Genomic DNA, 15360 nt, shown 5'->3' with positions numbered 1-15360 from the left:
ATGCAGACTTTGCCTGCCATGTTTTAATCCTAGCTTGTAGCAGTAGATCCAGCTGGTGTAGCATAATGCCAGTGTGATTCCCCCCAGGCTACCTGGGATTGTGAGGCACCTCACCACCACCCAGCGGTGGCTCCAGGCACCAGCGCTCCAAGCGCGTGCCTGGGGTGGCAAGCCACAGGGAGTGTCCTACTGGTCCTTGCGAGGGCGGCAGTCAGGCAGCCTTCGGTGGCGCACCTGCAAGAGGTCCCAGATCCCGCGGATTCGGCGGCAATTTGCAGTGGGTATGCCGAAGCCATAGGACCAGCGGACCTCCCGCAGGCAAGCCGCCGAATCCGTGGGACCGGGGACCTCCTGCCGAAGGCAGCCTGCCTGCTGTGCTTGGGGCGGCAAAATAGCTAGAGTCGCCCCTGCCACCACCTGCCCTTAGCGTGAAACAGTTTCTTGGCTGTATCTGTTGTGGATCAGATTCCTGCAACCAACAGCCTCTGGCAGCACAAGCACTGCCTTTCAAGCCTCTGCAGGCCTCCTGCTCTCTGTACAGGTAGTGAAAGGCACTGGCAACCCCCTCCAACACTCGGAGTGTTTCCTTATCCACTGAACACTCACAGAATTACCGGATCTATTGTTTCCAAAGGAACAGTACACATCAGCTTGTAAGAATCAAGTCAGGAACAGCACTTTGCTTAATACCACAACACTTAAGCTTATTCTTGTATTCATTATAAATATATCTATTAAGAAAAATAGAGATTTGGGAGATATAAGTAAGAATATTGGAAACAAATGGTTATATATAAAACAAAATCATAGAGACTACTTTCTGCTTTCTAGATACTACACTTAATTAACAAGGTATTCTCTTTCCCAAGCCCCCTCTGTCCCCAATCCCCTTTCTGGCTATCAAACAACCCCCCCAACCTCATCAGGCTCATCATCAGAAGCAAGATCTCCATATACCAGGACACAACTCAAAGTGGCACCAAACCCTGCCAGAACAACAGATGCAGAACTTGCAGCCATATCTCCACCATTACGGTGATCAATACCTCCCACAACACACCTTTCAAGATTGTTGGATCCTATACCTGCCTATCACAACATGTGGTGTATCTCATCCAGTGCACTAAATGCCCTAATAACAACTATGTGGGTGAAATGACATAGTCACTATGCTCTTGAATGATAAAAGACAAAAACACCATATCACCCATTGGTGAACACTTTTCACAAGGCAACCACTTCATGGGTGACCTCTTAGTCCTCATCTTTCATGGAAACCAGCACACACCACTTTCAAAAAATAAGCCTGAGAGCTTAAATTCATAACTTTTCTAGACTCTACAAATCAGGGACTTAATCTACTAACCCTCTTTTTTTGTCCTATGATTTCAGAAGTATTAACTGGCCACTTCACCTTGAATGGTCTCTTATAATATGTGTTAACTACTCATGCTAAACAATCTGGTCTATCTTATATTTAGCTGTGACACTGAGTACCTTTCCCAGACCTAAAGAAGAGCTACATGTAAGCTTGAAAGCTGTCTCTTCAACCAACTGAAGTTGGTCCAACAAAAGATATTACCTCACCCACCTCGTTGCTCTAATATCCTGTGACCATCATGGCTACAACAACACTGTGAAGAAGTTATCCTCTTGTATAAAGAAGCTTCTCTCTCCCAAAGTTCTCTCCAGTGTTTTCAGTCAAGCCTGGCTTAGATCCCACTTTAATGAAGCAAATTTGTTGTTTATTTACTTCCCAGGTGCCCAAGTATCTTCTTTGCCCTCAAAATATAGTAAAGCAAATCTTTGAAGTGCACCTCTAGATAAGGGTTTCTTCCCCTGTTTTTTTATTCATATTAGTTTCTTTTTGAAGTTCTTACAATCCTTCATTTGCATTCAGTCAGACTGATGATAGGAGACCCATTGTGAACAAGTTAATACTCAGTATCTATGTAAACAGACAGATGGATAAACATCTCCTGTGTGACAGAAAATCTGTACTGGTGACCAACCCCTTGACATACAGGCTTTAAGAATGTATTTTCTGTATATACTCATAACCAGGGGTGAGCTGCAGCGGGTTCGCACGGGTTCGCGGGAACCCGTTGTTAAATTTTAGCAGCCATTTTAGAACCGGTTGTTAAGGGCTGCTAAATTTAACAAAAGTTCCCGCCCACTCCTCTCCTGCTCCGCCCCCTTCTCCTCCCCCTCCCCTGCTTCCCGCGAATCAGATGTTCGCGGGAAGCCTGAACAAGCAGCATGGAGGCAGCCAGCAGGTAAGCTGGGGCGCGGAGGGGGAGGGGAGGTGCAGCTGGCTCAGCAGCTCCCGGTCCCAGACCGCGGCTCCCTCCAGCCCAGCGCCGGCCCGGGGAGTCGGGCCGAGCGGCCGGGAGTCGGGCCGGCCCGGCCTGGGGAGTCGGGCCGGCCCCGGTGCCGGCCCGGCCCGGTGAGTTGGGCCCCCGGTGCCGGCCCGGCCCGGGGAGTCGGGCCGGCCCGGCCCGGCCCGGGGCGTCCGGCCCTGGTGCCGGGCCCCGGTGCCGGGCCGGCCCAGGGAGTCGGGCCCCGCGGCGCCGGTCGTGGTCCTGGCAGAGTGGACCCGGTCCCCAGGCAGTGTGGTAAGGGGGCAGGGAGGGGGTGGGTTGTGGGGGGGGGTCAGGGCAGTCAGAGGGCAGGGAACAGGGGGATTGAATGGGGGCAAGGGTCCCGGGGAGCAGTCAGGAAAGAGCAGGGTTGGATGAGGTGGTGGGGGCACTCAGGGACAGAGAGAAGGGGTAGTTGTATGGGGTAGGGGTTCTGGGGGGCCATTGAGAATGAGAGGAGGGGTTGGGTGGGGCGGCAAGGGGCAGTCAGGGGACAGGGAAGGGGGGGATGGGTCACGGGTCTCGGAGTGTGTGTGTTAAGGAACATGATGGGTTGGATGGGGCATGACCCCCCCCCACGGAGGGGGGGGAAGGAGGGAACCCGTTGTTAAAAATTTGGCAGCTCATCACTGCTCATAACCCCTTCCATAGTATGTGCACCTATACTTCACAATGCTATTGATGAACAGTGTGACCCTGGTTTTCATTTGAGACTTCACATAACATTATTTAGTGAACTAGAATGTACATGCCTGACTCAAGCGACTCCTGTAACCCATCTGCACCTACCCAGTGCATCTTGTTAGTTGTCACTAAGAAGTTCCAGGGTTACAGCCAGTCCAGCTTTTAAAGCATTTAGTCATCTTGAATGAATTGCTCCCATTTCTTACACCCATTGAAACAACCTCAGCCTCCCCCATAATTGCAGATCTGTTCCTCTGTAGTGAATCTGTGTGTTGCAGACACGCAGGCATGATGGTCATCAGCAGGAAAGAACCTTTGGCTCAAGAAACATAGGTATCTGCTAGCTGAGCAAAAGGAGAATCTGTATAGTCCAGCAATAACAAAAGTTTGCATAATTTCTGTGGGCCAGCCATTGCATTATCACTGCCTGCGCTGTAGCTATGCGACAGACAGAAGACTGCAGTCTGCAAAGCTGTCAATACTACCCCTTATACCAGCATTAAAAATACATGAAGAGAAGTCTAGCATTTGAGAAAGCAGGTACAATATTTGCTATGCTGTCTACCACCATAAGAATGTTGATTAGAAAAAAAATAACAGAGAACTATAGAGTTTGTAGCACTAGTTCAACAGGATTCTTCTCTGCATCTCAGGCAGTGTGAGACCAAAAAACAAATGCCAGTGGACGTAGGTGCTGGAACTAGGGGTGCTGGGGTTGCTGCCCCATCCCCTGGCTTGAAGAGGTTTCCATTATATACAGGGTTTACAGTTTAGTTCAATAGCTCTCAGCACCCCCACTATACAAAATGTTCCAGCACCCCACCAGTGTGTAGCAGCTAGGGTGACCAGCCATCCCGATATTAGGGACTTTGTCTTATATATACAACTATATCCCTTCCTCCTCCCCTGAAAAAAAAGTGTCTTGATTTTTCTCAGTTATCTGGTCTCCCTAGTAGCAGCTGTGACTGTGCTATATTGTAAAATGGAGATGCAGAGTACTGAAAGGCAGTAGCCATGGTACTGTGAAAACAGTTTTCTTCTTTGCCTTTGGGCATAGTTCTCAAATTAACCATAGCCTGGCTTTTCTTTGCTTCTACACAGAGATGGTACTAGCCCACTGGGGGCCCTAAGCAATAATATTCCCCCCCAACATATAATAAAAAGAGAATGGGGGCCCCCTTGAGCTGCTCAGGGTCCTAAGCAAATGCTTACTCTGCTTATGCCTAGCGCCACCTCTGAATGTATAGTTCTGTATGGGTCAAATATTGTTGATAATTGCAAGCAGTCCTCAAAGCACATTTTTGACTTGTCCCTGACCTTCAAAGCACAAGCACCGTCACTTTATCTGCCATTCTATACTCCACCTTTTCCCCTTAATAGCAAACATTTTCTAAACTGAAAGTGAACTATTGTAGTTTCATTCATATGTTTATAGTTTCATTCAAATGCACTGTATCCCAAATCACTTTCCTGTGTTAGTAATGCAAGACATAGGACAATATATGATATGGATGACAGGAAACAGGTGGGTATTAAATAATAATCATACAATAATAGTAATATTAACTAACTAGGTGCAACATCACACTTTCAGTTACATCTTAAAGGCTTGTCAAATTGTCTCTCCAGTGTCCCTGCTTATTGGTGTAAGCAGCTTATGTTCCTTATGTTATCATGACAACAAGGGTTATTACTAGGTGATGAAATATCATGAGATCATGGAAATCAATATCTAATATTCAGAGTATTCCAAAATGAGTACACTCATTACATTACCACATGAGGAGTAACCATGCCTGGAATATTGGGCCAATTTAATCTGTGGTATACCTTCATTGCAGCCTCAGTGCAGTTCATCAGTGATGAATATAGTCCATCATGTTTAATCCTAGGCATCTCATAACAGAAATTAGAGGGAACTTAGAGAAGAACAACAAAAATGATCAGGGGCTGCAGTGGTTGAAGAAAGATTAAAAGCGCAAACTCTGTTAAGTGTAACACCTCTTGAGAACCAAGTACTGTACTACAATAGTGTGTGTATATTGCAAACCTGTGGCTACACTCACACACCCAATCACAAGCATCAACTAAACTGCACAGATGCAACCCAGAATCTTCAGCTTCAAAGACACAGTTTTGTAGTATCTCCATTATCTATTCAAAGTATTAGCGTAAACTGCCTCAGCTACAGTGTGGCATACAAGAGTGGTAAACAGATATTATTCTCTTATACACTTTAAGGTCAGAGGGGACTGTCATGATCATCTAGTCTGACCTCCTGTAATAAACCCCTAACCTCTGACTGAGTTACTAAAGTCCTCAAATCATGGTTTAAAGATTTCATGTTACACAGAATTCACCATTTACACTAGGTTAAACCTGCAAGTGACCCGTGTCCCATGCTGCAGAGGAAGATGAAAAACCCCAGGGTCTCTGCCAATCTGACCCAAGGGAAAATTCCTTCCCAACCTCAAATATGGCAATCAGTTAGACCCTGGGCATGTGGGCAAGACCCAGCAGCCAGAAACCTGGGAAAGAATTCTCTGTCGTAACTCAGAGCCCTCCCCATCTAGTGTTCTGTCTCCAGCCATTGGGGATTTTTGCTACTGGCAGTCATCGATGGGCCACATGCCATCATAGGCAGTCCCATCATATCATCTCTTCCATAAATTTATCAGCTCAGTCTTGAAGCCAGTTAGCTTTTTTTTTGCCTCCACTGCTCCCCTTGGAAGGCTGTTTCAGAACTTCACTCCTCTGATGGTTAGAAACCTTTGTCTAATTTCAAGCCTAAACTTGCTGATGACCAGTTTATTTCCATTTGTTCTTGGGTCCACATTGGCATTTAACTTAAATAATTCCTCTCCCTCCCTGGTATGTATCCCTCTGATATATTTATAGAGAGCAATTATATCTCCCCTCAGCCTTCTTTTGGTTAGGCTAAACTAGCCAAGCTCTTCGAGTCTCTTCTCATATGGTAGTTTTTCCATTCCTCAGGACCATCCTACTAGCCCTTCTCTGCACCTGTTCCAGTTTGAATTCATATTTCTTAAACATGGGAGACCAGAACTGCACACAGTATTCCAGATGAGGTCTCACCAGTGTCTTGTATAATGGTTCTACACTTTCATTTAATAATTAATTAATTAATTAATTAATTAACCATTATTATTATTTATTTCTATCTAGGAGCCCCAGTCAGGGTCTTGTGTTCACAGCACTGAACTAGGATTCAGGTGATGTAGATCAATTCCTGGCTGTGCCACATGCTTCCCTGACACTTGGAGGCAAGTCCCCATTCTCCACTCTGCCTCAGTTCATGTAAAATGAAACACGACCTTACCTCATAGGAGTGTGCAGTGGATAAATTCCTTGTTCCAGAGATTCTCAGATATTGTGGTGATGAATGGGAACCCTGCTAGTGCCAGAAGAGCTGCAAAAGTGGCCCAAATGGGGAAGGAGGAGTAAGGGAAGGGGCTCCGCTGTTATGCCACCTTGGCTCCAGTCAGGGGCCTCAGACAGGGGAAGCCCCCTGTTGCACTGCTCCCGAGTTCATGTTCTCACAAGCAGGTATGGGGGTCGATGCCCCTTCCCCGCCTATGCAACACATGCAGAGCCAGTATATCAGTATATTACATGTGGAATGTGAGTCCAGTATGTTCCTGGTATAGGATGGTTGCATGGATGTGCTGTGGCAGCTGCGATTTGTGTATGCTCTTTCTGTGCACCTGTGTAGTAGGTGTATTTGCCTGTCTGAACTTGTGTGAGTGATTTATTTGTACACACAACACAGTACGTGTGTGCAGCAGGTGCCTCTGTGCATGCAGGTGTGTGTGTGTGTGGGGGGGTGTAAGTCCACCCATCTTCAGACTCGTGTCCATGTGGAGCATGTGCCTGGGCGCGTGCCCAGGTGCTGGGGGAAGGGAGCGGGGAGCGGGAGCTGACCAGGGGCTCGTGCCCCTCCCTTTCCGCTGGCTCCCGCCAGGCTGCAAGTGCCGCCGCTGCCGCTGGGGGATCTGCGGGAGATGCTGCCGCTGCTGCCGCCCTGGCCGGCGCCGTTGGAGGGGTAGGAGCGGGGGCAGCCCGAGCAACTGGAGCATCTCCGCAGCCGCAGCGCGCAAGCTGCTGCCTCCCCTCCGGCCGGGCACCGAGCTGGGCGCCGCCGAGGCAGCGAGCCGAGCCCAAGGCGGAGCGGGCAGGAGGTGAGCGGGGCTGGGGCGGGGCGGGGAGCCCGGGGGCGCCGCTACCTCCCGGCTGCAAGCAGAGGGTGCCCCAGAGAGGGGACGCGCCGCTTCCGCGGCCGCTCAGGGCTCCCAGCTGGTCCGGCTCGGCTCTCTCGGGGGGCCGGGCGGCGGGACCGCCAGGGGAAGTCCGACCCGCTCCTCGCAAGGTCAGCGCGGGATCGGGGCCGGTGGCTGGACATGGCCTTGGCACCCCTTCCCCCGCGGGCAGGGAGGTGAGTTTGCTGAGCAGCCCGGCAAAGGCTGAAGAGCGAGCGAGGGCGGGCGGGCAGCGGGGCGGCTTTGCGCCAGTGACTGCGGGAGAGTGTGCTTGGAAGTGGGGCGGGAGCAAACACCCCGGCTAAGTCCAGAGCGCCCCGCTTTGCCCTCTCCGTTCGGCTCCCAGCTCCCCGGGGGCACCGATATTTAGTGCGGGTTCTGTTGTGCTCGCATCAGCCCAGGACTTTACTTCACCTGCTTTTCTTCCCGAGCAAAGGAACTGAGGGCTGATATGTTTTGGTTGATTTGGAAGATTTTCACCGATGGGGACAAAAAATGGGAAGCATAGTGTGAAGCGTACGGTTTTGCACAAGTCCGATTCCAGGCCTAAAAGGTGTTCATGCCTCTGGTTATATGTACCGGGGTTAAGTGCCATCCTATGATGCGTGGCTAGAAGGAACATGTTGTAGCATAAAATTCTGCTGCTGGGCTTTTCTGGTGCCTCTCTAGAGTTGTCCTTGGATACTTTGGAAAATAGGAGTTTTAGAGCATTTTGAAAGGGGTAATGGTAAGAAGGCCAATGATTAATGTGCCACTGAAATAACAGGAATTAAATAGCGAACTGTTTCCCAATACTGTAGTCCTTACTCAGGCAAAACTTCCATTAAGGACTGATTTTAAAACCTGTGAATTTTGGCCCTAAAGTATTTTGTAAATATACATGTCCAAGTGAAAGAAAATTCATTGGCAAGCAGTACTACTCATACATGTTTTCTCAGGTGAAGGTTTATGGAGAAATTAGTGGAGCTAAGACAATTACCTAAAAATAAAACTATTTAGTTACATATTTTACAGAAATCACATAGGCTGCAAAAAAATTTGTCTCAAATATGCTTGATGGAAAATGAATAATAAAAATAGTGTCTCAGAAAATGTACCAAAAGAATTTGCCTGGTAGATTATGATACCATTAAAAGAGATTTCATCCTAAGTATAAAGAAACATTTTGTGAACTAACATATCTTGCTTTGAAGTTTTCATTTTGGCCTCAATTTTCATAGAATGTTACTGTAAAATAATCTTGACATTTTTACTTTGATTTTATAAAATATTTGTCTATTTTACTTTTTCTCTTGTAAAGAGTAATTCTTGAGGGGGATCCTCCAATTACATGGCTACCCTGCTCACAGGTCAAACTCCCCTTAATTTCCTTGTGTCAGACTCTCTGGTCTGCTAAATCAATTTTGCACTGCCTACTGCTTACTCATATAGCACACAGTGAGCTTAATCCTGCTGGAGATTCTTCTTGGAGAATTTCCCCTGTATAGGGGAATCTGCCAATATAGAGACTCTGTTTCCTCTTACAACAGCTCCATCACCTGCCAGAAGAGAAGGAGGGGCAAGTCTGAGGGAGTGTGGCTGAGAGATGCTTTGTTGTGGCTGGTTCCCTGCCTCCCTGAGGTACCTATTGCCAACAACATAAATTAAAGCTGCTACCCAGTATTTTTAATTTATGTCAGGGCTGGGCAACTAAGAATCAGCTAGCCACAACCCCACTTCTCCTTTCAGTGCACCCAGGCTCTGTTCAGATACAGAATTGAGCCCTTAGTCTAAATAAGAAATACAAGTTTATGCCTTAAGGACGTAGAATCCAGTCCTGCTCCTATTGAATTCAGTGGGAGTTCTGTCATTGACTTCAGTGGGACCAGGATTGGGTTCATGTGCATTTTCATTAGATTTATTGAAATGGTAAAATGTGAGTAATGTGATTATTAAAAATATTTTTAATGGGGCTAAATGACTAGGTAGTAAAGTGACTGGTTAGTTGTGCAGCTTAAAGAAATGTTTTAGTAACCCGTGTTTAATGGAATAAACTAAAAGCTGTTGCAGTGGATGTGCAGTGTAGATTAGTGAAAAATAGAGCAGTTTTAAAGCAAATTGATGGGTGACAAAGAGGATTAGTAATGAGCTACAGAACTAGCTGTTCACCTCTGTCATCTCTCTCAGTCCAGCTCAGGTATATAGTGACTTGTGTTTGGTGGCCTGTATGAAGTGACTTGTTTTCAGCTCACTTCCAAATGGATAAGTGGTCTCATCATAAAAACTGCCACCACGCTGTCATCTCAGCAGTCTCCACATGGAGGCCAAGGACTGAATGGGCTGTGAAGATGGTATGTCTACACTGCAATGTAAGCCCAGGGTTAGTAGTAGAACTCGAGTTAGCACACCCTGGGTTTGTTAAACTAGAGCTTGAGCATCTACACTCATTTGTAACCTAGGTTAGGAATTGTTGATGCCTAGGTCCCAACCTGGGGCATCTGCGTTTACACTGCATTATGCAAGCCTGAGTCCAATCACCCATATCCCAGACTTCCTAGTGACCTTTCAAAATGTGGCCGCTCTAGCCCTTTGTTCATGGTGCGGTGTGGAAAGACATGACTGTCCACCAGTCTTGGCTCTCTAAAGGACAAAGAAAGTTGGCCCGTGGGCTTGTGGGATACTTTTAGCAGACTCCCAGAGCACGAGTCCATTGGGGCTGTGTCTACAGTGCAAAACAATAGGGCTTGAACTCTGGGTCCCGGCTTGACTCAGGCTCGGACCCAGGGCCGTCCTTAGGCATACGCAGAATACGCAGCTGCCTAGGGCACCACGTAATTTGGGGTACCAAATTTTGTGGTGCCCTAGGCAGCTGTATGCTGCATATGCAGCACTGGTTCCAGTGGCCGGCTCCAGTGGCCAGCCCCATCCCCCGGCCAGCCCCCCTGCTCTGCCCCTGCCCTTGCCCTGCCCCATTTGACCCCTTTCCCTAAGCCCTCTGCCCCAAGCGACACGGCCCGCGGGATTAGTGGGGGTACTGGAGCCAGCAGAAGGGGTCGGGCCTGCCCCCGCACTCACCAGTGGCAGCGGCAGGAAGCAGAACGACTTGGCCTCAGCCCGCCCTGCTCCGCCAGCTCCCAGCCGCGTTGCTCCGCTTCCTGCTGCCGCCGGTGAGTGCGGGGGCAGGCCCGACTCCTTCCTCCAAGCCTCCTCCCCCCAAGCGACAGGGCTGGGAGCTGGGGGAGCAGAGCAGGCTGGGGCTGGGTCGCTCTGATTCCCGCCACCACAAGTGAATGCGGGGAGGGAGGGGGGCGACTCCTCCCGGCGCCAGGCCCCCCGCTAATCCCCTGCGCTGCCCTTGGCCTTCCTGCTCTGCTTCTGCCCCCCACAGCTCCTGCCCCTGTGGCCCTGCAGCCCTTGAGCGCAGCCTCCCCCACGCGGAGGGGCCGGCCCCCCAGTGGAGCGGCCGCTTCCCCTGCAGGGGTGTGTGTGTGCAGGTGCTCGGGCTGCGTAGGGCACCACCATAGGTAGGGACGGCCCTGCTCGTACCCTCCACCCCAGGGGGGTCCTGGAACTCTGGGTTAGCATGGATTTAGGATTGAGCCTGACTTCACTTTCCCTTCTAGAAAGGGCAGAGGCATGTTGTTGGGGCAGTCTGTGCTGCTGTTGCCTAAGCTGTACTTTATGTTGTGCTGTAAGCATGGGTGCATCTACACAGCAACCCCCTGCCCCTCTGCCCAACCCCTTGCAGCAGCAGGTCTCAGAGGCTGGATCAACTGACTTGGGCTCATGGGGCTTGTGGTGTGGGGCTAAAAATAGCAGTACAGGCATTTGGGTTTGGGCTGGAGCCTAGGCTCTGAGACTCTTCACCTTCACCTGGCTTCAGAGTGTGAGCTCCTGCCCTAGCCTGGATGTCTACAGTGCTATTTTTAGCCCCTTAACATGAGCCGTGCAAGCCTGAGTCAGTTGACCCAGGCTCTGAGACTCATTGCCGTGGGTCATTTTGTGCTGAGCAGACGTACTATAAGGGAAGGACTTCAGACTCCATGTCTATCAATCTGGTACCTTTTGCACAGTTTTCAAACCTCAGTGCTTTACAAAAATGATTAATATTTTTATAATTGTTTTATTAAATCAACATAAAACCTGTCAGTGAGACTTTGTGTTGCTTGGGAAAATGGCAAAGCTCAAGTTGGCCATCAATAAACTCCCCTTTTATCTGCATATGTACTGCTGGTTGCAAATAGCTCCTACTACATAAGTTGATATGCCTCTCAGTCACTTATTAACTGCAGGAGTGAGGAATGCTTTACCTGCGCTAATTGCTGCCGAGCATTGTATGATCATTGTCCACCCAACTGTCCATTAATAGAGTGGAGCACTGACAGAACCGGTAGCTTTAGTGTTGAATTTTTGCACCTGTCACATCCAGGGCTATTTCAAGTGTGAATGCTGCATTTCTGCAGAGTCAAGAAAATCTTGCCTGCTGAACTCGTTAGCATGCAAAATATACTGGTTTGTAATCAGTTCCCATGTGGCTATAATACATATGTGGTCTAGTGGTTAAGGCAGCAGACTGGGATTCAGAAACCTTAATTCTTTTCTGGGCTTGGCCTCTGACCCTGGGAAGCCGCTTCCTGTCAGTTTGCCCCGCTGTAAAATGGGGATACTAATATCTACTTCCTGGTGTTCTGTCTTGAGGATTAATTGAGCTTTGTAAGGCCTACTGAAATTCCCAGGTGAAAGGCTCTATGTGCATACAAAGTAGTATTATTACTATTGGTTGTTGGGCCAGTTTTTCAAATGCTCTTTCAAATGTGCATCTTTGACTTGGTCAGAAACAACTCCCAACCCACTATACATTGGGGTGCTCAAATTTGCACATTTGAAAGTCTGTCTTGTTATTACCTAGGGCTCTGGCTACACTACAGAGCTTACAGCGGTGCAGCTGGTATTGATGAAGCATTGCTGCTGTAGTGCTGTTAATGCAGACGCTCTAAGCCAATGGGAGAGAGCTCTCCTGTCGACTTAATTACTCCAACTACTGCGAGCAGTGGTAGCTATGTCAGTGGGAGAAGCCAACATAGCACAGTCCACACCAGCGCTTAGGTCAGTGTAACTTACGTTGCTCAGAGGGGTGGCTTATTCATGCCCCTGAATGACATAACTTATATTGTCTTAAGCTGTACTGTATACATAGCCTCAGAAAGTGTCTTGGGATTGCCAAGTTAAAAGATACTGTCCAGGCTGGGAAGCTCAAAATTTGAACTTTTAAAAAGATATCACTCTGCAACTCCTTATGATTACAATCACCCATCCTCATGTCTACTATAGAATCAAATTTGGGGAGAGGTCCTGAGATCTCCAGTTCCTTTTCTCTGGCATCTTCAGGGGTGGTCAACTGATTGCTGCAAGCCCCTTATGCCCAGCTAACTGCCCACCCCCACATTCTGCAATCTTCAAGAGGGAGCAGCAAATAGATCCACTGTCTCTGAAAACTTCCCCTACCCTTTGACTGTCTTATCTATTTCGATTGTAAGTTCATTGGAGCACGGACTGTCTCTTACTATGTGTTTGTATAGCAGCTAGCTCAGTGGAGCCCTGATTTCCATAGGTTCTAGGTGCTATTATCATACAAATAAATAATGGATGTGAAAGGTGCTTCTCTGGTCCCACTATTGACTTTTTAAACACTGTTTATACCATTAGAGGCCAATTAAAATGTGCTGCACAGAATGGGGATCCATGTGAAGAGGGAGCCAACTGTAAAATGAAGGAAGCAGTGCTCAAGGTTTCATACGACATCCAGTGTTGTTTAATACATTTATTAATGATCTGGAAATGAAGGTGAGCAGTAAGGTGATAACATTTGCGCAATGATTCAAAACTGTTTAAGCTACTCTTGTCCGTACAAGAATGTGAGTAACTTCAGAGGACCAGACCAAGCTAGGTGAATGGTGGGCAAGAACAATGGCAACTGAAGTTCAGTGTTGATAAGTACAAAGCATTGCACATGAGAGGGAAAATGTAAGTGACTCATATAACTTAACAGGTTTCTAAATTAACAGTTTCAACTGAAGAAGAAGATCTGGGCATCACCGTGGTCCCATCAACAAAGATATCTGCCTAATGACCACTTATGATCAAAAAGCAAACAAGATGTTAGCATGCATAAGGAATGGGATGGAGAATAATATGAAAAGTATAACTCCACTAAATAAATATATGGTTCACCCTCATTTGAGAGACCATGTTCAGCGCAAGTCACTTAATCACAAACCAAAATACTGCAGGCTTAGAAGTGATTCAGACAAGGGTGATGGAAATGGTGAGAGGCATGAAAAACCTCTCGTGTGAAGAGAGATTGAAAAGATTGGGATTGTTCACTTTAGGGAAGAGATGAATAGGAAGAGCAATGATAAAAGTATAATAAGAGTAAGTATAGTGAATGCTAAACAGAAGGTGGATTGAGAAATTCTGTTCCCTGTATTGTAACACAAGAACAAGGGGATGATTAATAAAATTGAAAAGCAGCAAATTCAGAATGGATAGAAATACTTTTGTCATACAAGACTGTGGAATGCATTGCCGCAGGATGCTGTTGATTAGCAAGATTTAAAGAGGAACTGGAATTTATAATTTAATAATTTAATTTAATAATTTTAAAAAGGGTTTTAGAAGGCAGATAAAACTTAATGATTAAGGGTTTTACCCAATTTTAACTATTAGTGGCTAGCATGAAAACTTGAAGGAGGCAAATTATCCCACATCTGTCTACTGTAGAGTTTCTTGCACCTTCTGCAGTATCTGGTTCTGATCATTGTGGGAGACAGGATATTGGAGTACTTGGATTGATAGAGCCATAGATTTCATGGCCAGAAGGGACCATTGTGATCATCCAGTCTGATCTTCTATAACACAGACCATAGAACTTCCCCCAAATAATTCCCAAATAAAAAAATCAGATCTTGATTTGAAAATTGTCAGTGATGGAGACTCCACCATGACTTTTGGTAAGTTGTTCCAGTGGTTAATTACCCTTACTGTTAAAATTTATACTTTATTTCCAGTATGAATTTGTCTTGCTTCAACTTCCAGACATTGGATCATGTTATACCTTTCTCTGTTAGACTGAAGACCACATTATTGAATATTTGTTCCCCATTTAGTACTTAGAGAATATAATCAAGTCACCCATTAACCTTCTCTTTGTTAAGCTAAATATATTGAGCTCCTTGAGTCTATCACTGAAAGGCATGTTTTCTAATCCTTTAGTCATTCTCATGGCTCTTCTCTGAAATCTCTCCAATTTATAAACATCTGTCTTGAATTGTGGACACCAGAACTGGACATAGTATTCCAGCAGCAGTTGCCCTACTGCCAAATACAGAGGTAAAATAACCTCTATACTCCTTCTCAAGAATTTCTTGTTTATGCATCCCAGGATCACATTGGCTCTTTTGGCCACAGCTGACAGGGAGCTCATGTATTCACTATGACCCCCACATCTTTTTCAGAATGAGGAGTACTTGTGGCACCTTACAGACTAACAAATTTATCTGAGCATAAACTTTTGTGGGCTAAAACCCATTTCACTGGATGCATGCAGTGGAAAATACAGTAGGAAGATATATACACACGGAAAACATGAAAAAATGGGTGTTGCCATACCAATTGTAACGAGAGTAATTAATTTAGGTGAGCTATTATCAGCAGGAGAAATTTTTTCATGTTTTCTGTGTGTATATATATCTTCCTACTGTATTTTCCACTGCATGCATCTGATTAAGTTGATTTTAGACCACAAAAGCTTATGATCAGATAAATTTGTTAGTCTCTAAGGTGCCACAAGTACTCCTCATTCTTTTTGCTGATACAGACTAACATGGCTACCACTCTGAAATCTTTTTTAGAGTCACTGTTTCCCAGGTTTAAGTCCCCCATCCTGTAAGTATGGCCTGCATTCTTTGTTCCTGGTGTATACATTTACATTTAGCTGTATTAAAACTCATACTGTTTGTTTGCCCCATTTTACCAAGTGATCCAGATTGCTCTGAATCAGT

The 15360-nt window shown here is 46.7% G+C and overlaps 1 protein-coding gene across 1 annotated transcript in view; it reads left to right on the top strand.

The window, feature by feature from the left end:
• Positions 1–7112: 7112 nt before the first annotated feature.
• CASR (calcium sensing receptor) overlaps positions 7113–15360 on the top strand; it is a 176251-nt gene continuing 168003 nt past the window's right edge. Inside the window, exon 1 of the mRNA XM_045000924.1 lies at positions 7113–7243. The gene's annotated coding sequence lies outside the window, so the exon portion shown is untranslated. The remainder of the gene's footprint in view (positions 7244–15360) is intronic.

The sequence above is a fragment of the Mauremys mutica genome, chromosome 1, assembly GCF_020497125.1.
Source record: "Mauremys mutica isolate MM-2020 ecotype Southern chromosome 1, ASM2049712v1, whole genome shotgun sequence".
Taxonomy (NCBI): Eukaryota; Metazoa; Chordata; order Testudines; family Geoemydidae; genus Mauremys; species Mauremys mutica.
Note: the sequence above shows the minus strand (reverse complement) of the source record. Positions and strands in the feature narration are given on the sequence as shown.